Source organism: Microcebus murinus, chromosome 12 (genome assembly GCF_040939455.1).
Source record: "Microcebus murinus isolate Inina chromosome 12, M.murinus_Inina_mat1.0, whole genome shotgun sequence".
NCBI classification, from domain to species: domain Eukaryota; kingdom Metazoa; phylum Chordata; class Mammalia; order Primates; family Cheirogaleidae; genus Microcebus; species Microcebus murinus.
In genome coordinates, this window is record NC_134115.1 from 22,956,352 (window position 1) to 22,984,294 (window position 27,943).

Below are 27,943 nucleotides of genomic sequence, written 5' to 3' on the forward strand. Positions count from 1 at the left end.
CTTGCTTGTTGATGTTCTTATTGTTACAATTAATATTGATAATTTTATTCTCAAAATGTAGATTAAATGAATGGAAGTCAATAAATTTTGTCTTTCTACTTATGTTTACCTTTAAATTACACTTGAAGTTTTATTCTATTTTTGTAATAAAACATTGTGGCCCTAAGGAAAAGTTTTTGATTTTTTTTGTGTGGTAGTCAATGGGCTAAGCAATATAGTATTGGAAATACTAACAAAAGCAATCAGACAAGAAAAGGAAATAAAAGGCATCCAAATAAAAAAAAGGAAGAAGTAAAATTATCTCTATTTGCACATGACAAATTTATATATATATATATAGTAATATATATATAAACTCCAAAAATTCCACACTCAGAAAAACTTGTTAGTACTCATAAATGAATTCAGTAAAGTTGCAGGATAAAAATTCAACATACAAAAATCAGTTGCAATTTTATACACAAATAATGACCTAACTGAAAAATGTCAAGAAAACAATCCCATTTATTATAGCACACACACACACACACACACACACACAAATACTTAGGAATAAGTTTAATAAAAAATGTGGAAGATATGTACAATGAAAACTATAAAATATTGATGAAATAAACTGAAAATGACACAAATAAATGGAAAGCTAACTCATGCTAATGGATTAAAAGAATTGATATTGTTAAAATGTTGATACCACCCAAAGCAATATACAGATTAGACACAATCCCTATCAAAATCCCAATGAAAATCTTCACAGAAATAGAAAAAAATTCTAAAAACAATATGGAACTGTGAAATGCCCTGAATAGCCAAAATAATTCTAAGAAATACAAATAAAGTTGGAAGCATCACACTTCCTGATTTTAAATTATATTATAAAGCTATAGTAATCAGATGGTATGGTATTGGCACAAAAATTGACACATAGGCCAGTGGAATACAATAGTGATCCCAGAAATAAATCCAAACATATATGGTCAATTAATTTTTGACAATGGCACCAAGCAGATGCAATGGAGAAAAGACAGTTTTTTCAGTAAATGGTGCTAGAAAAACTAGATTTGCACATGCAAAGATATGTGTTTACTTATAGTAAAATTGATACTAGGGTTGAGTATATATAAAAATATATATAGTTAAAATATATATATAACATTTATGCATTTTAAAGCCACAAGACAATGTTTTAATATTTTAAGTAGTCTTACATATTTCTCAAAAATTAAGTAGAAAAAATAATGTTTACCAAGATATTTACCATCTGATGCTCTTTATGCCTTCCCAAAGATTCCAGTTTTCCTGATTTTATTTCCCTTCTACCTAAGAAATTCTTTAAACATTTCTTGTATTGAATGAAGTTCTGTTGTCAATGAAATCTCTCAGATTTCTTTAATTTGGAAGTATCTTTAATTGACCTTCATTATCAAAAAATTATTTTTTGTTGGGTATTGAGTTCTAGATTGCCATGTTTTGTTTTGTTTCCTTTTATCACCTTAAAGATGTCATTCCACTATCTTCTGGCTTTCACCTTTTTCTAATGAGAGTTCTGAGTTCATTAAAATTGTTGTTCTCTCTAAATATGCCATTTTTTTCTCTGGCCATTTTCAAGAATTTATTTTTACCTTTGTTTTAAAAATCTGTTTACTATAATTTGGCTAGGCATGGTTTTCTTTACTTGTACTCTATCTAGGCATTGTTGAACTTCCTGGATTTTTAAATTTATATCTTTTGTAATCTTTAGGAAATTTTGGTTAATTTCTCTTAATCTGTGCTCAAGTTCACTGATTTTTTTCTTCTGTTATCTCCATTCTGCCTATTAATCTTTACTTTAAGCAAAATTTCATATATATGACTATTTAAGTTCTAGTATTTCCATTGGTTCTTTTTCATATTTCTCTGCTGAGAATTTTCATATTTTACATATCATGAGAATATTAACGTTTGTCCCATTGGACATAATTGTAATAGATCACTTAAAGTCCTTTCTGGTAAATTGAATATCTGGGGTATACTGCTGTTTGTGGGTAACATTTCTGGTGGTGTTGGGGAGAGTATTGTTGTTGAATCATTTTGGATCATTTCTCTGAATTATTTTTAGTGGGCAGGCTGGGTTATACTCAAACTAAAAACTCAGCCTCATCTGTGATGAGTGAGAGGCAGCTCAAATTTCAGTTTAGTTCTTTTAGCCTAAGCTGCAAGCTCCTCTGAGTCATCCTGAGCAAGAATGGTTCATGGGTTAGCCTGCCACTTGTGGATAGAGTATTGTACAGGCTGTCCTCTGTGTCCAAGGCTCTGGGTTCCTGGGATATGGAGGACTGACTGTGGGGGACTTGAGCATCCATGGATTTTGGTAGCTATCCGCTGGGAGTCCTGCAACCCATCCCCTGGGAATACTCCGGGATACTGTTTACACTGCTAGGGTCCCAGTTGCCCTTTTTGCAAGGATTTCTTCCTTGCCTTCCAGCATGTGTGGATGTCATGCTCTATATCCTAGTTCTTTAGTCTAGAAAGAAAGCAGGTTTTGTATCAGTGATTGAACTGTCCTGTAGCTGTCACAGCTATAGCCTGCCCTCAGGCTAATTCTTTAAAAACAGAAAATAATTCGCCTCGACCTTTTTCCAAGTTTTGACTCTTCTCCAAAGTCTGCCTGATTTTGTCTATTTTTTAGACCCTTCAGGTAGATTTTTTCTTCTTAGTATTTTGTCCGAATTTATAGATGTTCATCTGTGGGAACATACTGTTAGGACTGAGAGATGAAACCCCTGAGTTTTTTCTTTTAAAATTTCCAAATACTCCCTAGAAATAAGGTGTACATGTGTGGTAGGGAAGGAAGGAAGACAATTTATGTCATAACCATATCAATAATGTGTGACTCTCTAAGAAAGCAGTAAAAAAATGCCAAGATCAAGAAGGAAATAGGAATGCTTTTCAAAGGGTATCCAATGAATAGCCTTTATGATGCCATTTGGTTTTTCTGCCCTAGACATAAGATTACTTCTAGAATAACTTACTAATTGCTTTCAAAAAAAGAAAAAGATGTAGCAGATATTGTTGGCACCCTATTCAAATTCCAAAAGCCAATACATGCATTTCTTTACCTGTTTTGCCCACATGCACAGCAGACTGGGAGAGATGAGTTATTACATTAATGCTTTCTGGGAGCAGCACTCAAATATAATGACCTCCAGGGTGGACAAATGCTGTGGCTTGCTCCTTGGGCAAGTTTATTCTGAAGCATCTGCTCTATAACCCCTCTCAACCCATCAGTTGAGAGGTATCAGCATTTTTGTTTGTTTGTTTCTGACCAAAGTTTTTGTAAAATACAATAAAAATCCATTGATGTATCATGTCAGTGTCAACTTGCTGTAAATGTTTAAAAATTCTTGACCTCAATTTCTCTGGTTTTATCTCATTGTTAACTGGTAAACAGTTCATGAACTAATAACATCAGCTACAGTTGTTTACTGTAGTAACTGGCTTCATAAACACACCCTTTATGGACTATATTTCCTTCCCTGTCTCATGGTTCCCTTTCTATACTGGTGTTTTCTGGGATCACCTCCCAAATAAACTACTTGCTCTCAAATGCTTGTCTCTGGTTTGCTTCTAGGAGAATCTAACCTGAGACATGAGAAAACCCAGCTAGAGTATCAAACAGAACACTAGTAGGCGTGGTTAGTGCTGAGTCAATAAGCAAATTAAAATGTTCTCTTTCACTCAGTGAAAAAGAAACTCATAAAACTTTTGATGTTAAACCACTGACTAGAATCTCTTAAGTTTGAAGAAGAAATAAACCAAAAACAAATGTGACTCAGACCCATAATTTCATCCCCAAATGAAGAAAAATCTGATCTCAGAATCCTGATTATATGCTACTACCATCCATCTGGTGAAAGGATCACATTTTCTTTGTGAGTCATGTGATTTGATGATTTCTTTCATAATATCACAGTAGGCCATCAAAACAAGAACTATTTTTTCTTTAGCTTAAATAGCGGCTTATAATTGAACATGAAATGTTTCTACATCAGTTAAAATAAACACTGTCTCTTCCTTTTTGTCCTAAATTGCCCTTTCTTATTCTGGTGCTTGACTATAATTCTTCAACTTAAAAGACAATTAGACTAAGGACCAGAATCCAAAAATATTACCTAGTTTGGGTTGGGATTTCTAAAGGAAGAGCGCCCAGGATGAGTTATTGATATGGAAGAAATCTTCTTTTTTAGTAATGATGTGTATTATATAGAGAAACTCAGCACAATTTTAACATCATGTACTGGAAAGTATATGACTTTTGAGTTTTAATCCTGATTGCTCTGGCTTGAATTCTGATTTTGTCGGTTACTAAATATGTGATGTGTAAGTTTCTGCAATGGGTTTAGTGATTGTATTTATCTCTTAGGCATGTTGATATTTAAATGAGATAATGATATACATGAAAATATCTGGCTCATTTGAAGAGATAAAGAAATCAAAAATTATTTCACCGTCATGTTATACTCTAATTTTAATATTTGGGAAGAAGCATATGACATAAAAGGTCTATACTATGTTGGAGAACAAAGGATCCTGTTCCAGTAAAGGTGAGAATGATCTGGTGCTAGTGTTGTTTATCACTGTTTTGCCAGATGGAATTTGCCTGTCCACCTTCTCCTTTCTCCCTCAACCAAAATGGACTGCTTGAATGGAGTACAGTGCATTAAATAGGAACCTCTCTGGCTTTTTTTGATTATGCTCTGTGGAGTGAAATAAATCTGAAGAGAAAAAAAAAGGGAAGAAAGAAAATCAAAATAATGTCTGCTGCATATGAGGCCACAAGGACACTCAATGTAACCATATCATAAATCACCAAAGAGAAATGTCAGGGAAGATCTATGTCTCTAGGACAACTTGCCTCGTTAAATATATCTAATGCCGCCATTATAGCCACTCTTTAGTTCCTCTTTTCCTTTGTTCAGTGGTAATTGTCCTTCTGCTGGACCATTCATCTCTCACAAAGTTGTCTCCTGACTTGGAGATGTGTACAACCAGCTCTGAGTTATGGATTCTCAGCCCGGAAAACCCTACGTTTCAGTTCAGTAGTGTTCAAAACTAAAGTCAAGAGCAACCAAAAGCATTAGAGGAAAAAAATGGCCCCTGGAAAAGTTGGTCAAATAAAATAATGGATGTTGATGAAAATACGTTCACTTTGGCTGTTTCTTTAATAAAGAATAAATAAGGAAAGCACAAGTTTTGGAGAATAGTTTATAAGAATATGACAGCAGTGATGAAAAGGTCATGAGCATGCCAACACTAAGAGTCCAAATGTGGTATATCACTGTCCTTCCACAATCGTAAATAGGTCACAGTGAAACCTGAAGTGTCATTTGAAGCTAGTGAATTAACATGATCAAGTATATTTTCAGTTTTACCAGCTAAACTCCTGTCTAAAAACAATATACAACTTGAAAAACTCCTTGGGGTTTGACATTTCCACTAGGACTACTCATATTCATGAAGCTGTACCAAAATTTTACAAGCTTTAGTCCTTCTCAAGTTGGTAGCAAAATTTCCCACTGGAGACCTATTTATGTACAAAAAAGATTAATAGATTTAGCTCAGAATTCAAGGGGAAAAAATTGAACAAGATACAAAGGCCCAGCTCGAAGGAAAACTATGAGTGAATAAAGATAAACCAAGTAGCATTTGCATTCTGATCTTCCTTCATATGCTACTTATGGATCCTTTAGAAATAAAATATACAAAGAAACATTCCAATAACATGAGGGTTTTTATGTAAGCCTACAAAAGGAAAAAAAAATTAAAAGCAGAGAAGAGGAAGCATGACAAGAGGGTTAGGGAAGCCCCGAGAGTAGCTGGTTAGAAGCAGCAGGTATAATAAATATCTTTCTTGATGAAGTGTGAGTCAAACCTTTCTCTTGATTTGTAGCTACAAAAGCAAGATGGATTTTCTTATTCTCATTCACAGCAATATGTGATACAAAGATAAAACCCAACTTTTCAGGGACAAGAACACTTGTAGTTTAACCCAAGCATCCACTTGGTCTTCCAAAGCACTGAGTTGACATCAGCGGGAAGCTAAGCAATAGTCCGTGCATTCGAACCATTCAAGTTCCCTGTACAATGCACATAGCAGCTCCTGGATTCTTGACTATTAGTGGTTCCATTCAAATTCTCTTTTTCTGTCTAGTGGAGTCTGTTTAAATAGATAGCCAGTGAAATTAGTCACCTCAGGTCAGTGCCTGCACTCTTAAAGGGACACGACCCTACGTGTTTCAATGCCTCCGCTCAACCTTCTCTTATCTCTTTAAAGGACATGCTCTGCCTGGTAGTTGGAAAGCCAGTGAGAATCCCTTCTGTCCCTTGGGGCTAGAAATAGAGCACTGAGCCTCGGTAACAGCATCTTGCAATAAGTCACTCCCAGTCTGCTCTAGAATACTGGGGACCAAATTCAACAAACCAAAAACTAGAAAGCACTGCGTGGGTGGCAGACATAAAAGTTAGCCCTTCAGCCTCGCACACCATTAAAATCTCTTCAATACTTTCAATCACATGCATTAACTTCAAGCCACAAGTTTGAATTTGCTTCTGATGCCAACAATGTAGCAGGTTCCAACTCCACACAGAATCTCTTATCTTAACAGGCTATATATTTTGGGGGCATAGCCCAGATATAGTGACATTTACACAGAGGTAAGACTTTAGAGAGGTTTGATGCTTTAAAGCAGGAAACAAAGCCTATGCCTGAGTGGTTTGCTTTTTAATTCATCATTCACAGTTATTCCGAGAGCCTCTGTTCAATTTTCAACTGAAGTCTGCAAAGGAGTTGATGCTTTTGCATACTGGATCTGTATTTTCACTCCCAACAGGAATTACCTGTTCGCATCATAGGAACATAAAGCCAGAGCCCCACAGACTTTTTCTCCAGTTTCTTTAGTCACATACTGCTTTATAATTCTGACCAGGGAATCTGGTCATGTACACCATATTTAGCCAAGACAGGTGTTTTTTGTTTGTTTGTTTGTTTGCCAGAATTTCCAAGGTTAATGTCTAAGAAGATTTGACTCAGCCTTTAAACATTGCTCTCCTCTTATTTAGTCACTTGAGTTTGTCAGGAACCTCTTTTCCAAGTATTCAAAAAAAAAAAAAAAAAACCAGACACAGCTGAAAGCCAACCAACATAAACAAAACAAAAAACCAAGAGAGCACAAGATTGTGGCCTCAAAGGATTAACAGTTAGAGAAAGACTGAGGCCTCTGGGACTAGTCAAGAAAGACTTTTGAGAAAAGATGAGACTGGGAGTTGGGGAGCCCCAAAAAACGTACAGGATGAAGTGAGGGTTTTTCGGTTGTTGATACGCGGAGAAAAGGATAGAGACCTGGTGACCATCATGGATTTTGGAGTTGGATAGATCTGGGTCCAAGTTCTGGCTAAGCCATGTCCTGGCTGTCATTTTACATAAGTTGCTTAACCTCCCTAAGTCTTAGGTTCTTAATCTGTGAAAGGAAGACGATAATATTAATGGGATAGCATTGGTAGTATGAGGAATAAAAGACAGGATGCATAATACATGTTAGTCAGTGTTACAGAAAGGTTAGCTGAAGTTACCAGAGCAGGGATTAGTGAGAACTAAACAGAAGCCATGTGTCAACCTGAAGGGGACAGAGATAACACTGAGAGATGACCTTGAAAACTTTATATGATGGAATGAATTCCTCAATTGGAATGAAAGCCACGGAAAGCAGAAGTTGTGCCTAAGGGAAGCTCCTCCTCAAAATTCCCCTTTTTCTTTTTCAGTCTTGATTACTTCCTCAGCCCCTTCTACTCTCTAGCCTTCCATGCATCTTGCTGTATATTTGTTGGAAGAAATCCAGTTGAATCGCTAGCATTTTTTTGACAGTGTGTGTGTCCCACGGCCCATTGCTATTTCTTTTTTTCCTGTGTGTGTGTTGTTGATTTTCTATACTCATCCTCCAAAATGATATAGTTGGTCTTTTGAATTTTTTTTAAATTTGCACCATATATTCAGGTACTAATTCTACAAAGTATATGTGAAAACTCCAAAAAAACAAAAATGCCTCAGAATTCATGCGGGACTTATTAGGAAAACTGTTAAGCTAAGACGATTTCCAGTTTCCCAGATTGTGAAATAATTAAAAATTGATAATACAGTTTAGGAAGGGAGTAGGAAAAAAAAACATGTTTCTGAACTGAACTGAGAAACATCTTGGGCTTTTCATTCTACCATAATATTTTTTATAGAAAAGTCATAAAGTGCTGAAAACAGAGGTTTGCTCCTGGATATGTGACAAGCCCTTTCTAAGTGACAAGATGGGTCATAATTTCAATGAACACCGTGACACACCCATCAATTATCCTGGATGTGAATGTGACCATGTGAGTTGGCAAAAGCTTGAGAGCAGGTAATTTCAGCCAGTGTAGTCCTGCACATCTGTCTATAGTTGTCAAGTCTAAATGACTCATACTAGATAAAATCAATTTCACATTTTAAAAAACCTCACCTACATATTCAAAACACCCCGAGTTTAAAGCATACAGAGAAAATGAGAGCAACACACAGTAAAATACGAGCTCAAAGAACAGTAATGGAGAAAGCAGCGGGAGAAACACCTTGGGATTCAGAGCTACAGAAGTGAAAACTCTCAATGGAAGCTTGTGTTGTCATGGAAACCCGATGCAATTGAGGGGCCAAAAAAGCCATTGCTTAGCTGTAGCACACAAAAGTCTCAGATGCTATTCAGAACAGTTGGAATTGTCTGGGCAGATGACTCTCCAACAAACCAGTGATGAGTTAGTGATAGGTCTAAAAATTATGAATAAGAGATCTGAATAATGAAAGTAAAGACATGAGAATTGAGGTGGCCCCAACTAGGAAAAAAAAAATCCTTTGGCACATGTAGTGATGAATGGGAAAGAAATAGGTGGAAAAGGACAATTAGGAGCAGTTGGATGTTCTAATAAAATTAAGTATGACATATAAATTGTATAGAAAAAATAGCAAAATCAGTAAAGAGCATGCTCTCATTATGTTATAGTATTAATTATACTATAGTGTATTAATTGTTAATGTATTTATCTCCCCAATAGACTATAAGATTCTTTGTTATTTTTTTTTAATATCAGTAGATTTAGAGGGTACAAGTGGCTTTTTGTTACATGGTTGAATTACACAGTGCTGAAGTCAAGGCTTTTAGTGTATTTGTCATTGGAATAGTGTACATTGTACCCGACAGGTAGTTTTTGATCCTCACCTCTCTCCTACCCTCCCACCTTTTGAGTCTATGAGCTTCCCCAGAAAGGGACTGACCATGTTTATCATTACAATTCCCAGGCCCAACTTGGGGCACCCAACCAATGTTTGGTGAATGGTAATAATTGCTATTATTTATTAAAAAATGGATAGTGGCATAGTCACTGTACCAAATATATAGCTTATTCCATCCAAGCTTCACCACATTACTGGTACTGAATCACCATTTAGTAAGAGAAGCACTTTGACACTCAGAAAGGTTAAAGAAGTTGTCAGTGGTCATGCAGCTGGGAGGAGCCAAAAGGGGATTCAAAACCCTGTTTTTTGGCCTCAAGGCTTGTGTTCTTCGCAATATGCTCCAATGAATAAATAAAACAGAAGTTACTTAAAAGTGAACTGGGAACATTAAGCTCATAGGTATAGTATTATCATCAGCATTAGGTTTATGGATTGAAAAGGAACCTAAAGACCCTGTAGGACCCTTTACTTCATGGATAAGAAGACTGAACTTCAGGGAGGCAAGGCAGTTTGGTCCCTAAGGTCTCATTTTGTGTCTTAAATGCTCCGGTTCTGCTTCCTAAGAATTTCTACCTCAGCCAGACTCAGATATATTCTTCCAGTCTTTATGTGAAGGACTAGAAATCAAGGGCTTCTGAGTGAGAAGAAAAATGAGGGCACAATATGGAAACCTGTGCAAACACAAGAGCATTTTTTTTACCTCTAGGAATCTATCTTCTCATGGTGACAGCATGCTTGGTTGCTGTTTTTGCTTGCTTCAATATGCTTGAAAAACCAAAGCTGATCTCTTCCTGTTAAACTCTCTGAGTTCCTCTTGTTCATTTAAACATAGTTTCTCTAGAATTAAGTGGTAAAAGTGCAGTGTGTTTTCCTGAATAAAAAGAAGTTTAATGACTTGAAACACTCCAAGGCAATCCACTTGATTCTCCTACAAAGGAAGTGATGGTGCTTTTTTTTCTCTGCAAGAGATTTAGGGGTTCTTCTAAAAAACTGACCACTCTCCAAGCCTCTCCTGTTTAATGAGGGCTCATGAAGGTCACATTTATAACCCGATGTGCAGGGAAAGAAACTGATGCAGCTGACAGATCCTATCTTGGCATCTGACTGCAACTTGCTCTCCACTGCCTTTTGCACATTCCTCATTTAGGAAAAAAAACCTGTTCATAGAAGTCTCTTCATGAGGAATAAAAAGTCTTTAAGAATAAAGTCTCTTCTGCAGGCTTAAGAACACCAAAATCTAATGGATTAATTGGGGTTCCATAACGTTGGGCTTTACGGCTCCCCACAGCCCTCGGTACTGCCTGTGGCTGCATCAGCAGAACCTACCAATTAATTCGGGATATTTAATGGGATTGTTGCGCTGATGCTTGGGGCTTTATTTTCTGTGGGTCTACTATTCACTCTTCTCCTCCACCCACTAGACTCTTCCAGGAGCTCTAGAGTCAGCTTCCAGTAGCAGAACAGGGAGGACTCAAGAATTTTCCTCAAAATAATGGCACTACAGCTAAATGGAACTGACTTAACAGAGCTCTTCGGGGATGAATGTGCCCTGTCTTCTCGTGAGGCAGTTTGAAAAATTGGTGAATTCCAGCCATTCCTAAAAAATGATCTTGCTACCTTGCTTTTCATAGCACACAACACTCAATGAAATGCAGTAAGGCCTCATTATAAAACATCTTGTCACGGAAGGGGGTATGCCAGAAACAAGGCCACACAGGACAATACCTGATGTGACTCGGAGAACAGTGATTTGGGATGGATGGAAGCAAAGAGAGAGATGCTAAAGGGGAAATAGGAAATAGCTCTCAAAGTCATAGAAAACAGCTCTCAAGGTCATTCTGTAAACTCCACCAATTACTAAGCATCAGCTATGTTGCAGGCACTGTGCTATGTTTTGAGCTTAGTGCTAACATAATAACACAGTCCCTCCCTGGGAGGTGCTCAGGGCTAAAAACTAGCTTTTTTCCCTGCTTTTCTTTTCAAATGAAATTTTGATAATAAATATAATACAGATATTATGTAGTTAAGAAATTCAACAACATAAACCCTATATAGGCATACTTTGTAGACATTGTGGATTCAGTTTCAGACCACTACAATAATGTGAATATTGCAATAAAGCAAGCCACATGATTTTTTTGGTTTTCTAGTGCATGTGAAAGTCACGCTTACACTATACTGTGGTCTATTAAATGTGTGATGGCATTATGTCTAAAAAACAATGTACATACCTTAATTTAAAAATTCATTATTTCTAAAAAATGCCAACAATCATCTGAGTCTTTGGCAAGTTGTAATGTTTTCGCTGGTGGATGGCCTAGCCTTGGTGTTGATGGCTGCTGACTGATTAGAGTGGGGGTCACTGAAGGTTGTGTCAATTTCTTAAAACAACAATGAAATTTGCCACATTGATAGGTTCTTCCTTTCAGGAAAGACTTCTCTGTAGCATGTGATGTTATTTGATAATATTCTATCCATAGTAGAACTTCTTTCAAAATTAAAGTCAATCCTCTCAAACTCTGCTGCTGTCTTATCAACTAAGTTGATGTAATATTCTAAATCCTTTGTTGTCATTTCAACAATGTTTATAGCATCCTCACCAGGTGTAGCTTCCATCTCAAGAAACCACTTTCTTTGCTCATCCATAAGAAGCAGCTCCTCATCCCTTATCTTGATATATAAGATTGATATATATATATATATATATATACATATATATATATGATTATAGCAATTCAGTCACATACTCAGGCTCCACTTCTAATTTTAGTGCTCTTGCTATTTCCACATCTGCAGTTACTGCCTCCACTTAAGTCTTAAACCCCATAAAGTTGTATTTGAGGGTTGGAATCAACTTTTGTTAATGATGCTATCTTGACCTCCTCCCATGAATAACAGATGTTCTCAATAACATCTGTAAAGATCAGTCTTTTCCAGAAAGTTTGCATTTGACTTTGCACAGCTTCCTCAGAGGAATCACTATGTATGGCAGCTATAGCTTTATGAAATGTGTTTTTTAAATAATAAGACTGGAAAGTTGAAATTTCTTCTTGATCCATGGGCCATACAATTAAAGTTGTATTAGCAGGCATTAAAACAAGAGTAATCTTCTTATACATCTCCAACAGAGAGCTACTGGGGCACCAGGTGCATTTTCAATGAGCAATATTATTTTGAGAAGAATTTTTTTCTGAGCAGCAGATCTCAACAGTGGGCTTAAAATATTCAGTAAACCATGCTGTAAACAGATGTGCTCTCACCAAGGCTTTGTTGTTCTATTTACAGAGCACAGGAAGAGTAGACTTAGCATAATTCTTAAGGATTCTAGAATTTTTTGAATGGTAAATGAGCGTTGGCTTCAACTTAAAGTCATCAGCTGCATTAGTCCTTAATAAGAGAGTCAGCCTGTTCTTTGAAGATTTGAAATCAGACATTGACTTCTCCTCTCTAGCTATAAAAGTCCTAAATGGCATCTTCTTCCAGCAGAAGGCTGTTTCATCTGCACTGAAAATCTGTCATTTCATGTAGCACCTTTACCAATGATCTTAGCTAGATCTTCTTGGTACCTTTTTATAGCTTTTACATCAGCACTTGCTGCTTCATCTTGCATTTTTCTGTTATGGAGTTGGCTTCTTTCCTTAAACTTCATGAACCAACCTTTGCTAGCTTCAAACTTTTCTTCCACAGCTTCTTCACCTCTCTCAGATTTTATAGAATTGAAGAGAGGGATTTACTATGGATTAAGCTCTAGCTTAAGGGAATGTTGTGGCTGGTTTGATCTTCTCTCCAGATCACTAAAATTTTCTCCATATCAACAATAAGGCTGTTTCACTTTGCTATCATTCATGTGTTCACTGGAGTAGCACTTTTAATTTCCTTCAGGAACTTTTCCTTTGCATTCACAACTTGGCTAAGTGTTTGGCATAAGAAGCCTAGCTGTTGGCCTAGCTCAGCTTTTGACATGCCTTCCTCACTAAGCTTAATTATTTCTAGCTTTTGATTTAAAGTGAGAGACATGTGACTCTTCCTTTCACTTGAACACTTGAAGGGTGTTATTAATTGGCCTAATTTCAGTATTATCATGCTTCAGGCTGGTTAGTGGAGCAGTCAGAACACATGCAACATTGATTGATTAAGTTCACTCTCTTATATGGGTGTGGTTCGTGGTGCCTACCCCCCCCAATTATAATAGTAACATCAATGATATTGATCACAGATCACCATAACAGTTATAATAATATAACAATAAGATTTGAAATGTTGTGAGAATTACCAAAATGTGACACAGAGAAACAAAGTGAACACATGCTCTTGAAAAAGGAGTGCCAGTAGATTTGTTCAATGTAGGGTTGCCACAAACCTTTAATTTGTTAAAAACACATTAATCTGTGAAGTGCAACAAATTGAAGCACAATGAAACGAAGATGACAACACACACACACACACACACACATAGAGAAAGACAGTCAAGTGTTTTTATACATTGCATATAAGCAAAAATATTTTTTAAGATAATAATCTTTGTAAGGTTTCAAATCTATGGTTAAAGAAGAGAAGGCGGAAATGGGACAAGGTTTATTTATCTTTGTATTTTTTAAGACAAACGAGGATTATGCACACCTCAAGAGGAAAGCTCTTCGTTGCAGGGACCCTCTTCATTTTCTCTCTACAGGTTCAACTTTGGCTTCAATAGAGCTCAAACCCTCCATATGACAAATAGAGCTCAAGCAATTAAATAATTACCATGTCTGCAGGCTCCACAGACAAAAGGTAAAAAGCTAGGCATCAACAGACAGCAAATCAGAATAAAAGCTGCTTTCACTGAAATTATAAGGTGCACCTTGTTTCTCATCATCCTGTTCCAGCTAAAAGAAGAGACTCTAACTGATCTCAAAGAGAAAGCAAAGTGAATGACACTCATAGTGTCCAGGCCTGGACAGGGAGTCTTGAGAACATGCTAGAAAGCCACTTCACTGAGAAATTAAAGCTCCTCTTTACATGCTCTGAAGAGGAACTATTAATGTTTTTTTCTCTTTCTGACGCACTTGTTCTCTTCTTGAGAGTTCATTTCAATTCTAGTGCTACTGTCATTAGTTTTGTTCTTTGCCAAGGAAGCTGGATGAGTTAAAAGTCATTTGGACTGAAGTTAAAGATCTGTCTTATTCCATGTTTTTCCTCACTTGTCTCATGTTGTATTTTCTCTTTAAAAAATTGTAAGTAGTGAATGTAACATGAAAATGATTAATAATACTTTTCATTTTAAATGAATATAACTTTAAAAGTTTCGAGTGGCATTCATTACATGTTGGCATTAGAGTTATCTGGGGATTATTATTTTTATAACAGCTTTATTGAGATATAATTTACATACCATAGATGTCACTTGTTTAAAGCGTATGATTCAATGGTTATTAGTGTTTTCACAGTTACACAACCATCAACACAATCAATTTTGGAACATTTCATCATCCTCAAAAGAAAACCCTCTACCTGTTAGGGGCCATGCTGCATTTTCTTTAACTCTCTTGGCTTTAGGAAACAACTCATCTACTTTCTGTCTTTATAGATTTATTTTGGGGGGACATTTTACATAAATGGCATCATAAAATGTGTAGTCTTTTGTGACTGGGTTCCTCCACTTAGCATAATGTTCTCGAGGTTTATCTATGCTGTAGCATGTATCAGTACTGCATTTCTTTTTATTACTGAACAGTATTCCATTGCATGGATATACCACATTATATTTATCTGTTTGTGAGCTGACAGGCATTTGGATTGTTTTTACTTTTGGGCTATCATGAATAATGCTGCTATGAATATTCACATACAAGATTTTCATTGTCAGTTTTCTTGGGTGTATACTGAGGAATGGATTTGCTAGGTCATATGGTAACTCTATGTTTAACTCTTTGAGGAACTTCCCAGTTGTTTCCAATGTAACTGTACCATTTTATATTTCCATCAGCAGTGTGTGTAGGTTCTATTTCCTCCACATCCTCAACAACACTTGTTATCATCTTTTTTCAGATAGCCAAACTTGTGTGTCTACAGTGATATCTCATTGTTGTTTGGGTTTGCGTTTCCCTAGTAGCTGGGATTATTGTTAACATGCACATTCCTGGGTTACAACCTGAGCCTGAATTAGAATCTATGAGTGTGCACTTTGTCAAGACTCATATGTCAGTTATTTGTTCCTGCATAACAAATATTTATTACCTCTCATAGTTCCTGTGGGTCACGTGTTTGGGAGAGGTTCAGTTGAGTGTTTCCAGTTTGCTGTTCCATAAGGTTCAATCAGATATCAGCCAAAAATGCAGAAATTGAAAGCTGGACTTGGACTGGATGCAGAGTCTCCTTCATGGGCATGTAATTTGTGCAACCTCTCAAAGCACCATGCTCAGAAAGATCTTGCATGTGGCTTAATACTCTACTGTTGCTGTCTTGAAAATCTTAATAACTTGTCGTCTTCGCACTTGTGCTTTGTAAGTAAATTTCAACGGGACCAGGGAGCACATGTGAGCATTGGACACACATGCAACCTGTGTGTCTGCTGTTCCTTGCTGCCCCTTTTGCATATAGTAATTGTAACACCCAGGCGTATGGAATTGCAGTGGACCCATGGTGTGTGGGAGTTCAGTGAGACTCCACACAAGTACAAAGTTAAGTGTGTTACATTTATGACTGAGTAAATGGAGCTGTCAACAAGCCATAGAGGCCACACTTTCTGTTAGAACCTGAGCTTTCTATGAACACAGAAATAAGGCAACAGTGTTCTAAGAAACACAAATGACCAAGGAGCCCTATCATGTCCTCTCTTACTCATGGTACTTCTCTGTTTCAGCTAAACATTTATGCTTAAAATGTGACTAGAAGAAAAGGTAAGGTAGGAAAACCATAATTTCTTTTATTTTTAGTCTTTCCTTATTCATCAGCAAGCTGACAGTAGAGACTATTGGTTGAATGTGTGCCTATCAAGAAGTTAACAAAAATCCAGCTGAGTTAGTTTTATGTAGCATTTCCAATGTTCTGGTAAGACTGAAAGGCATATGCATGTAAGAGCTATGAAATATGGATTTTGGAATTTTGATATTTTCACATTTGAGTTAAATACTCTCATATTCGCATTCAAAATAGATATTGTGCAATATCATGACAAATGGTCAATTTCCTACTAATAATTTAAAATTTTAATTTTTGTTTACTTGGGAAGACAGTAAGGGTCAAGTAAAAAAAACCGACTGTGATAGGTAGAATTCTAATCTGGCCCCATGATCCATTCCTCCTTCTACGCCCCATAAAATCCTTTCCTCTTGAAAATGGCCAAGATCTGTGAATTGCTTCTAACCAATAGAACATGGTAAAGGTCATGGACTGTTCTCCTCATGATTGGGTTAATATATATATAATATTTATGACACATGCATATGTATATATACATGAATGAATGATTCAGCCCTGCTAGCATGCACTATAGATACTCCCTTCTTGGGCTTGAAGAAGCAAGCTGCTAGGATGGAAGAAAACTGAAACAATTGCATGGCTTCAGCGTGTCAAGAGCTATCAGTACTCCACCTACAACTTGTGATGTGGTCCTTATTGCGAGCCAGCTCATCAGGCGACCCACTTTCAAAACAGCAGTTTGGAGGTTCTTTGTGAAGACTGTTTATGGTATCAAACATCTTAGATTGGTTTCCTAGGAAACAGACTCTGAGATAAAGTTTTGCCTGCAGGAGATTTACTTAAGAGAGTTCTCTGAGGAACAACCTTTTAAATAGTGAGGGAATTAGGATTGAGCCAAAGAAAAAGTTGAAAAGTAATGCAGTTGCAAAACTAGCCCCAGCCACAAGCATGGGAAGCCCTGGTGCTAGGATGGCCTTTCCAGTTGTCCTGAACTGAGACAAGGGCCCAGACCTTTGTGTCTCTGCCTGGAGCAATCACTGGATGTGGGCTGCCTCTGGAGTGTGGATCTAACTTTAGGTGAAGTGACTTCCTAAGGTTGAGGGCAGTCCATGGAGGAAGACTCAGATTTAAGCTGTCAGCAACCAGCATTCCTGGCTAGCTGGAGCAACGAGTGCCTCAGCCCTCAAGGGGAAATATAATTTGCACATCACACCATCTATAATGCAATCATGTATGCATTGGTAGTGTGAGTGCCTGGTAGCATGGGCACATGGCAGCAAGGATTTCCTAAAGCATAGTTGCACAGCAGAATCAGTTCATTCTAATGTGTGCATTATAGAAATGCAGAGAAGCTTTACAAAGAATTTTGGAGTACAAATTCTTATAAAAAGAGCATGTCAGTGGTTCTCTTAAGCATACAAGCAATGATACAAAAAAAAAATCTAAAATGCCTTTAGAATACTCTCATATAAGAAAAACATCAGTCTTTAATTAAGTCTAATGAAGACAAGAAAAATGTGGTGTCTACCTCACACATGTATAATGAGCAGAGAATTTGGCATGAATAGCAGGAAGGTTACCGGTATAGGTTTTTGAGAATAAATTACTGGTGGTATTAATTCATAAAGAGGGATTTATATTTGCCATACCTGCCACTTTGACATTCAAGATTTTTCTCTTCACTAAGAAATACATCTAGAAAATAAACATATTGCAAATTTTTATAGTGCTTACATGGAAGAAACAACATTAACATATTACAGTCATTATATGCTTCCCAAATTCACATTCAGCTTCATAAAAGAATAAAACAGTGATATTTTATTTAACAAGCAAGTAATATAAAGACAAAATATTCGGTTATATTACTCTGTAAGTGGTGGAGTGTGGGGAGATGGTTCAAAAACAGAAAAGAAGTGATTAGTTAGTGCAACATACATCAATATGTGTTCAATAAAGTATGGTGGACTAATAAAATAAATGCATTTATTGTGTTAATTGCTTACAATTAAGATAAGTGATTGAAAGTCAGGAAGGCAAAAGCAAATCAAGTAGATTTGAATAATCTTATTCAAAGTGGAATAAGATGAAAAGGAGAGAAGGAGGAGAATTAGTCCTGTATAGATAAATTCTAGTTGAGTTGGGTGTGCAGCATATTTTGGCAAGCAAATTCTGTCTCCCTTTTCACCTCACAAATTTTATTATATTAGGTAATTTTTAATAGGGAAAGATCCCTGTCTTAGTCCATTTGTGCTACTATAATAAAATACCATAGACTGAGTAATTTATAAACAATGGAAGTTATATTTTACGGTTCTGGAGGCTGGGAAGTCCAAGACGAAGTCACCGATCAGTGAGGGCGAGTCTTTCGCCAGTCTCTCGTGACCAAGATGGCACCTTGTTGTTGCATCTTCTGGAGGAGTAACACTGTATCCTTACATGGCAGAAGAAGCAGAAGGGGTGGAAAAGAGGGTGAACTCTCTTCTTAAGGCCTTGTAGAAGGGCATCTAATTCCCATTCAATTGCTTTGGGGATTAAGCTTCAACATGAATTTTGGAGAGGACGAAAATATTCAAATCATAGCAATCCCCAATAGAGTAAGTTGAAATATCTTGGTGTACATGCTGGACAAGGTGGCTTCTCAGCCATGGTTTTGTGTGTAGTTAGTTAGTGTTTGCTTCCACACACTCTTCTTTACATGCAAAGATCATCTGACCTCAAACTTCTCTTTACTCCTTTTTTTTCTTTTCCTCCTTCTTCTCCTCTTCCTCCTCCTCCTCCTCCTCCTCCTTCTTCTTCTTCTGTTTAGACCTCAGTGGTTGTAAGCTCTGGATGCAGGCTTAAGAGCCACTAATCTAACTTTCATGCAAATCTCCCTTCTACCAATAAGAAGAAGTTTCACATAATATAAAGCTAATTCAAGTCTTATGTAATATCTCTTATGTAATAAGATGGAGAAAATTACATTTCTTGGCAGCCCATTTTAGATTTTTTTTACTTAAAGAGAGATATGCCTTAAAACATTGATAAATTTGGGGGGCATAAGTGAATCCCCATGGGGCATGGCTATTGGTTAGCATCCAATCTTTGGGGATGATAATGCAGCTACTCTTCCTGAGACATAAAAAATACATTTGGCCTTGGGAGTAATAGAGGAGAAGATAGCAGGAATAAAGCCAGTAAGGTTACCCAAACTGTGTAGTGAACATTGGGCCCCTCCCTTTGGAATCTCTAGTAAGTCCACTAAGCCTACCAGATGTTTAAGGGAGTGAATCTTTTTTCCAAAAATCAATGAAAGATTCCAGTTTTGAGTATGAGTTGATGTAGGGGAAAAGAGAGACAGTGCAAGTGGGTGCAGGCACCAGAGATGGGGGGACTGCAGAAAATTAAAGTTTTTAGGACCAGTTGAAATGATGAGGGAAGATTTCAAATCATCTCTGGGCTTGAGATGGGGGGGGCAGGGTTGAGTTTGAATCAACTTTGAGATCTCCAAGGGCCATGGAAACCTCAGTTTACATTTGGATTTTACTTATAAATTATGCACACTGAACATAACATATAGTTTCATGATTCCAATAGGGTAATGCCTACCTATTCTTTATGTCTATATTTAGACATCCTTGTGACGAAAATTTTGTGTGACATATGCCCCTGTTTCTTTGTGAGGCACGTGGAAATGATGCTCATTTTCTAAATAGGAAGAGTTGGACTATTCCATACTCTGAATTGGGTCAGGTTGCTTGTGTGTCCACAAGGTCCCAAGATTTGGTGGCTGTTGGTTTGGGCCAGGATCACACCATTGAGCCTAATGGAAATCCTTTGATTCCCCCATGCCCAGTGTTAGCCAGGGCTGGGAGGACAGGGAGAAGGAGTTCTTGCTGAGTCTGTGGGAGCACTGTTTGGGACTAATACCAACATGAACCATTAGCATTTGAGGAATGTGAGGCAAAGGGGCAAAGGGAATGGAAAGTTCTAGTCTTTAGCTACAATTGCCACTGAGGCTTGGCATGGCTTGCCCTGCAGCCCACCATCATTTACTAATTGGCAGAATTTCCTCTTTGTTATGCTGGCTCCATTGAAAAGCCACGGCAGGAGCAAACCAGCTTGCCAAAGCACTGGCTCCAAGGACACAGTGACCCTTCACCCTTGCTGGGCCTTTATGCTTGAAAAACACTGGGTGCCACAGGATGCTGTGCACAGCCAGGCCAGCAAGCACAGGGTTCAATATGGCAAAGGAGCACACCTGCGTTCAGTACAGCCTTATTGATAAGGCCCTGCTTTGCCGTTTAAAATCACCATGCAGAAGGACAACCCTACCATAGCTTTGAAATAGAAGGTTTTCTTTCTGCACACACATTGAAAGAGCAAATTGCTTAGAAATAAAACTGTTTTTTAAATTGATTTTACATTTCAAAAACAGCGGACTATTTGATAGGGAGGATTGTTCATTATTATTTTAACCTGTGTTACATTACTCAGCTTTATATGTATTTTAAATTAAATTATGTGTGTGCTTTGACCCGCAGTCTCATATATCCAACTGTTTTACTCAATATGTGCTTTGGATTCCAGACTCATCTATCCAATTGTTTACTCAACCCTTCAGTTTGGTTGCGTAATGGGCATCTGAAATTCAACATACCTAAAACCAAACTCTTAATTTCCCAGATAGTCCTGTTCCACCCATCCTACCAAACCTGTCTTCATCTCATTAAATGGTGCCTCTCTTCATTTCTTGGCTCAGGCCAACACCTGTGATCAACCCTCGTATTCTGCACTTGATGAATCTTTTGTTGGGAAGGATCCTGACCACAATCCCCACCTGTTTCACTCCCCAGATAACTCAGGTCTTCTGCTCAAATGTCACCTTACTAAAGAGATCTTGCCATACCACCCTGTGTCTCCTATCTTGTCATTGTTTTCCTCTCACCTATATTATTTTTTCATAGCCTTATCACCATCTGAGAATTTATTTATTTATTTATTTATTGTAGGTGATCTCCAAATAAAATATAAACTCTTTCAGGACAGAGACATTTTTTGCCCACTGCTGTAGGCAGTGGAAAGGTACTTATGTATAATAGTGCTCAATAAATATGTGTTGAATGAATTAAAGAACAAATAAATGAAACAATTGTGTTAGTGAAGATCCAAAAGGTGATTATCCAGAGTTTAGTGTCAACCTAGATAAATTGGGGAAGTTGTGCTTTGAGGAGACACTGCCAGTGAACTTCAATAGAAATCTTTTGGAGGAGTACCTAAATTATGATTTCTTGGAGGTGTTTTTTCTCAGACTATTCTTAAATATAAAGGAAAATAAAAAAATATGAAATTTATTTAAGAAACTCTTATTTAGCATTTGCTCTGTTTGGTGTTGTGAGCAATGTGAACACAATACAGACAGGGTTCCTTTTTTCAAGGATATCGCAAAATTATATATTACTATAACACTAAATTAATCTACTATAATGAAAACCTTTCAGATGTCTTATTCCTCCATTTAACAAAAATAAATTATTAAGTAATCACTTGTTATATTTTAAAATAAAGCAGATGTAAATAATTCAAAGAACACAAAGAAATATATTTTTAAAAAGGAAGGAACAAGTTACCTCAAATATCAGTATCAGGAATTATCAGTGTTACTGGCTGGACATCTATATAGATAGAAATCACAGCAGTCAAATGGAAAGACAGGGAGAAAAATCAGTTGATAAAAAATGAGATAACGTGGTGTTTTAAAAATGAGAAGTAGTTGTTTTTCTTTGGATTTAACAGAAGAAGAAGAAAATTAAGTAAAACAGAAAGAATTGTTAATTTTTACAAAGTATTTCCTCACTGCTCAACGTATCGATTTGTGAAAGACCTTTTAAATGAGAAATTGCACCATGAAGACCAGTGAGTTGTTGGAGTTTATGTGTGTGTGTGTGTGTGTGTGTGTGTGTGTGTGTGTGTGTGTGTAGGTAGTACAGTTGTTGATAATAGCACTATGCTGTGCTATGAAATAGAGGGAATGGCAATGTTACTTATCCTCCTCTCTCACACTTAGTATTTGTTTGTTGTTTTGTTACTTTTTTCTTCTTTAGTTTTTTGGTCGAGGTTGACGGCAATTGCCTTCTGTTCTATGAGCACGATCTTCTCAGTTGTTGTTCTTTGTTTTATGTTAAGATGGATCCAATACTCTTCACAATGGGTTCCCAATATCCAAATTCTTTACTTCATCTCCAGTGGCTGGATTTGGGTATCAAGTAAATTTTTTTTTCCATTTTTCTTTTTCTTTCATTCCTACACTGCCTCTGATACTAAATTCTGCTGGGAGAAGAAGTCTAAAGACAACTTGATATTTTCCCATTTTGTTGCTTCAGGAATCTTTCTTCATTTTTTCCCCTTTGTAATAGATTTTATATTTTTAGAGCAGTTTTAGGTTCACAGCAAAACTGAATGGAAAGTATAGAGTTCCCACATACCCCTTCCTCCCTATGCATAGCCTCCCTGCTGTCAACATCCTGTTCCAGAGTGATACATTTGTTACAATCAGTGGATGTGCATTGATACTCTATTATCTTGCCAAGGTCATAATTCCATTGTTATCATCCAAAGTCCAAAATCCAAGGGTTCACCTTGGTGTCATACATTCTGTGGTTTTGGACAAATGTCTAGAGACATGTATCCACCATTATAATATCATACAGAGTTGTTTTTCTACCCTAAAAATCCTCTGGGCTCTGCCTATTCTTCCCTTCCTTCCCCCTAATTCCTGGCAACCACTGATCTTTTTTATTGCCTCTATGCTTCTGTTTTTTCCAGAATGTCATATAGTTGGAATCATATAATACGTAGTCTTTCAGGTTGGCTTCTTTCACTTATATGGATTTAAAGGTTTCTCCATATTTTTTCATGGGTTGATAGCTTGTTTCTTTGTAGCACTGAATAGTATCTTTTTTTCATTTTTAAAATTAAAAAAAAAATCAGAAGTATCTGAATGTCCTTATTCTATATATTTTTTCTTGTTGTACGGTATGACCTTTAAATTTGGCTATTGTTTAATATGTGACACATGGAAGCATAGCAATAAAATAAACTCCTCTAAAATTTCCACTTCACTATAAAGATCAGAATTTTTCCAGGATCATTGCTTCTAAAAATATACTTTGTATTATCCCAGCCCTTTGTCTATATCACAGAGGTAAACACTATCTTAAATTTTATTTATTATTCCCTTACATCGCACAAAGAATTTGACGACCTATATATAAATGTATCTCTCTAAACTACAAGTTGTTTAGTGAGTTTTGGGGGCGTTTTTTTGCAGTTTATAAAAATGGATTCATAATATATGTTGTCTTCTGGAACTTGATTTTTTTCCCCCACTTACAATCGTTTTAGGATTCATCCATCTTGTTCCATTGACTAAATATGACCTAAATAAATCCATTCTCTTATAGACAGGCACTTGTGTTATATCACTTCTCCTATTATGAACCATGCTTCTATGAGGACTCTTTGACTTAGCTTTTGGTACGCACATGCAAGAGTTTCTCTGGAATAATATAGCTAGGAATGGAAATGCTGTATTGCAGGTCACATGAACATTTGTCTTTACAAGATAATGCCAAATTGTTTTGCAGAGTTCTTAACTAGTTTACATTCCTGCCAACAGTATATAAAGTATATGTTTATCCATATTCTTGCCAACACTTGGTATTTCAGACTTGTTACCAATACTTTTTGCCAATTTCACGGTTGGAAAATAGCACATTTTTGTGGTCTTAGTTTGCATTTTTCTGGTTACTAATAAGTCTGGGCACCTTCTCGTATGTTTATTGGCCATTCATGTTTCCTCTTCTAGGAAATACCTGTTCATGTTTATCCATTTTTTTTCTATTTAGTTATTTTTTCTTTTTAAAAAAAAATGTAGATTTTTTTATATATTGATTGTATTGGTTACAAATATTTTTTCATTATTGGGGGATGGCCTTTTCACTCACTTTATTGTAATGTTTGAAGGACATAAAGTTCTTGCTTTTAATACAGGTGAGTTTATCAATCTTTTCTTTTATGTTTAGTACTTCTGCTATCCTTTGAATATTTGTGTCCCGCCCTCACCAATTCATATGCTGAAGTCCTCATCTACAAGGTGATGGTGTTAGGAAGTGGAGCCTTTGAAAGGTCATGGAGGTGGAACCCTCATGAAAGAGATTAGTGCTCCTATAAAGGAGACCTAGAGGGACTAACCACTATGAGGACACAGCAAAAAGATCATCTATGAACCAGAAAGTAAGCCCTCTCCAGACATAATCCACTGGTATCTTGATCTTGGACTTCCCAGCCTCCAAAACTGTAAGAAATAAATGTCTGCTGTTTATATATAAGCTACACAGTTTACGGTATTTTCTAATGGCAATCTAAATGAGCTAAGACACCTTCTTTGTTTAAGAATTTTTTTTTTCCTTTTACCTAAATCAAAAAGGTTTTCTCCCATATTTTCTTCTACATGTTTTAAAGATTTGCCTTTCACATATGAAGTTTTAATCTGTTTGGAAATAATCTTATATATGGTATAGGGCAGGAACAAAATTTTATTTTTTTCCCATTTAAATAACTCTCTCAGCAACATTTATTAAATAATATCTCTGTAATACATCAAGTGTCAATAAATGTGTGTATGTCTGTTTCTGGGTTTTCTCTTCTGTTTGTAATGCAGACTACGCCAGTACCACACTACTATAATTAGTAAAGTTTTATAATAAGTATTGATCTGGGATGGAGTAAATCCCTCAACTTTTATGTGTATTATGGGCTTTTTGTTATTTAATATACATTTTAGAAACAACTTTTCTTTTCAAGTGTCTGAAAATTCTGGGTTTTTTTTTCTGGAATTGCATTGAATTTATAGATCATATTCAGAACAATTAAAATGTTAATGATATTGGCCTTTATATCTGTGTATCTGATAAATTTCACAAGTTGTCTTTGATATCTTTCCATAAAGTTTTATAATTTCTCCAAACAGATTCTGTTAGATTTATTTCTAAGGATATTTTTTTATTATTATTTCAAGTGTCATATATTTTTTAAAATAATAAAGTTTTGCTAATATTTAAAATACATTTGATATTTGTATGTTGATCTTATATATACTCACTTTGTTTATTTTCTTATTTATTCTAATAAATAATACAAATCATCAAACTAAAAATAATGAGCATTTTATTACTTTCTTCTTAAACTTTATGCCTTTAATTTTTTTCTTCTCATCCTGCTGAACTGACAAAGGCCTTTGGTAAATGTTGAATATACACAGTAATAGTGAGCACCTTACTTTGGTCTTAATTTTAAAAGGAGTACTTCCAATGTATTTCCATTAATAATAAAGTTTGCTCTAAGTATTTTTGGATACTCTTTATCAGGATAAAAATATTTTCTTTTGTTTCTAGATTGCTTAGTTATTTTTAAGCTGAATTGCTGTTGTATTTTATCAAATGATTTTTCTGCTTCTATTGAATCAGTATATGGCTTTTCTTCTTTAATTCATTAATGTGGTGAATGACATTTCTAATTTTTCTAATGTTAACCACTCTTGGCATTCCTGAGATAAACTCAGTTATATGTGTAATGTACTAGATTCTTTATAGTCTGTTGAGTTTGGCTTGATATTTTGTTTAGGCTTTTTATATCTATGTTCAGGAAGCAAGTAATAAGGTTTTAAAAACCTGCCAGGTTGTATTTTACAGTTATCTGTATTATTGGTTAAGTATAATATTTAAATGGTGACAAATATTTACTAGCCATTTGACAGATAGTTTTGATATTGATATTGAAAGAAATAGGGTTGACAGAGTGTCTTTCTGTATTGGAAAAACACCGCTTTTAATACTATGGTTTGGAAGCTAAGGGAAAATCTTCTCTGATTACAGAGTCTATCATAGACACTCTAATTATAGTGAGTCTACGTTTCCAAAAAATATCTGCACAGCCAATAGACAATAAAAACACTTCCAAAGCAGGGTAACATTTCTAAGGTTCTAAAATACCACAGTGAAAATTATTTTGGTGAATGGGATGTCCTTGTTCATGGAGTAGAATTTCCTGACTTTAAATAGGATATTCTGTTTTTCCAAGAATACATTTCACTAATAGTCCCAAATGCTACAGTGGAAATTCAAAGAGACAAGAGAATTGATGGTTTTCTCAATTCAGTGTGTCACTTGTTACAAAAATAATTATACCCACTGTCCTCCTCATATTCCTTACCTTTCACCTTGCCTCAAACATCATAATTTATATTTGTTTTTCAAACTGATTTTCCATGTGAACTATAATAGGAATCATCTCATTTTTAATTCTTAGTTATAGTGCCTCTTGTCATAATGATTCTTTTTTTCATTTTTCTTTGATTTAGTCATCATTTTAGGACTTAATATTATTGTTCTGTCATCACTTTTAAAAATTTGCCGTGACATTCCTTTATGACTTGCTTTCATATACTAAAAAATGTATCAAAATCAATGCTATAAAATGATAAAGCAACCTCAAAGTAGATAATTAAAAAACATAACATTTATTGGGTATTGGGCAGGTGGGAGGGGAGGAGGGGATGAGTATATACATACACAATGAGTGCGATGGGTACCATCTGGGGGATGGACACGCTTGAAACTGACGGGGGGCGGGGGGAAGAGGTGAAAGACAACACAGGTAACTTAAACATGTGTACCCCCATAATATGCTGAAATAAAAATAAATAAATAAAACAACACAAAATATAATGGAGAAAAATAAACACACATTTCCAGACTGCATGGTTTGAGGACTGAGATTTTTTTTTTTAATAACAATGATCCAGAAATTAAGAAATAGCAAGAAAAACCAAAAGAACAAATATGCCATGAAATTTTCTTTCTTCCAAAAGAAGAGAATTCCTCACTTTACTGTCCTCCCAATATATTATTTCTATCCTTCAACTTCTGCGAGAATTACAGAAGCTAACAAGTGAATTGTTTTCACCAGGATAAAAATAGAAGGGGAGCTGTACAGCAGGAGCACGTCTTAGGCTGTTACTTTGATGAAATGGCCTAAACCTGGAGATATAAGTGAACATGGAACATGATGAAAGTCATTTAAATTCTAGTACTGAAACAAAGGCTAAGAAACAAAAGTAAAGCCTTCAAACAAGATGTAATGTAAGGGTCGATTTTGTTCATTTCTGAGGTAGATCATATGAAGGGACGGGCCACATTACAATGTTGGTCCTGACCAAGTGTCATCGTTAATGTTATTTTCATGTCTTGTGCCGTATCTGTCTAAGGGATTCACTGTCTGGCAACTCCAATCCTGAATGCTAATAATCCACATTTCTGTCACTGGTATGTTCCAGTTGTCATTTATCCAACACACTCAGTTCTCTCTGACTCTAGGGAAGGACAGTGACAGGTCTTCCAGGAAGACTAAAATTATAAGCAAATTAATTCTTTTTTAAAATATTGAAGGGACTTTATCAGTTAGTTCTGTGCTCTATACAATTCTTCTGGATTTTAATATAATATTAGACTGATAAAATAGTGGAAAGCAGTGACCTAAGGAGAATATTGAAAACTGCACCTTTATGTTTCTTATTGGTAATACACTTAGGTTTTTCACTAATATTTTAGTGGATGCCACTGAGGACATGTTACAAAGACCCAGGATAAGACACTTAAATACACTCCTGATACTGTGGCACTAAGAAAGCCACTATCCTCCAATTATAGATGC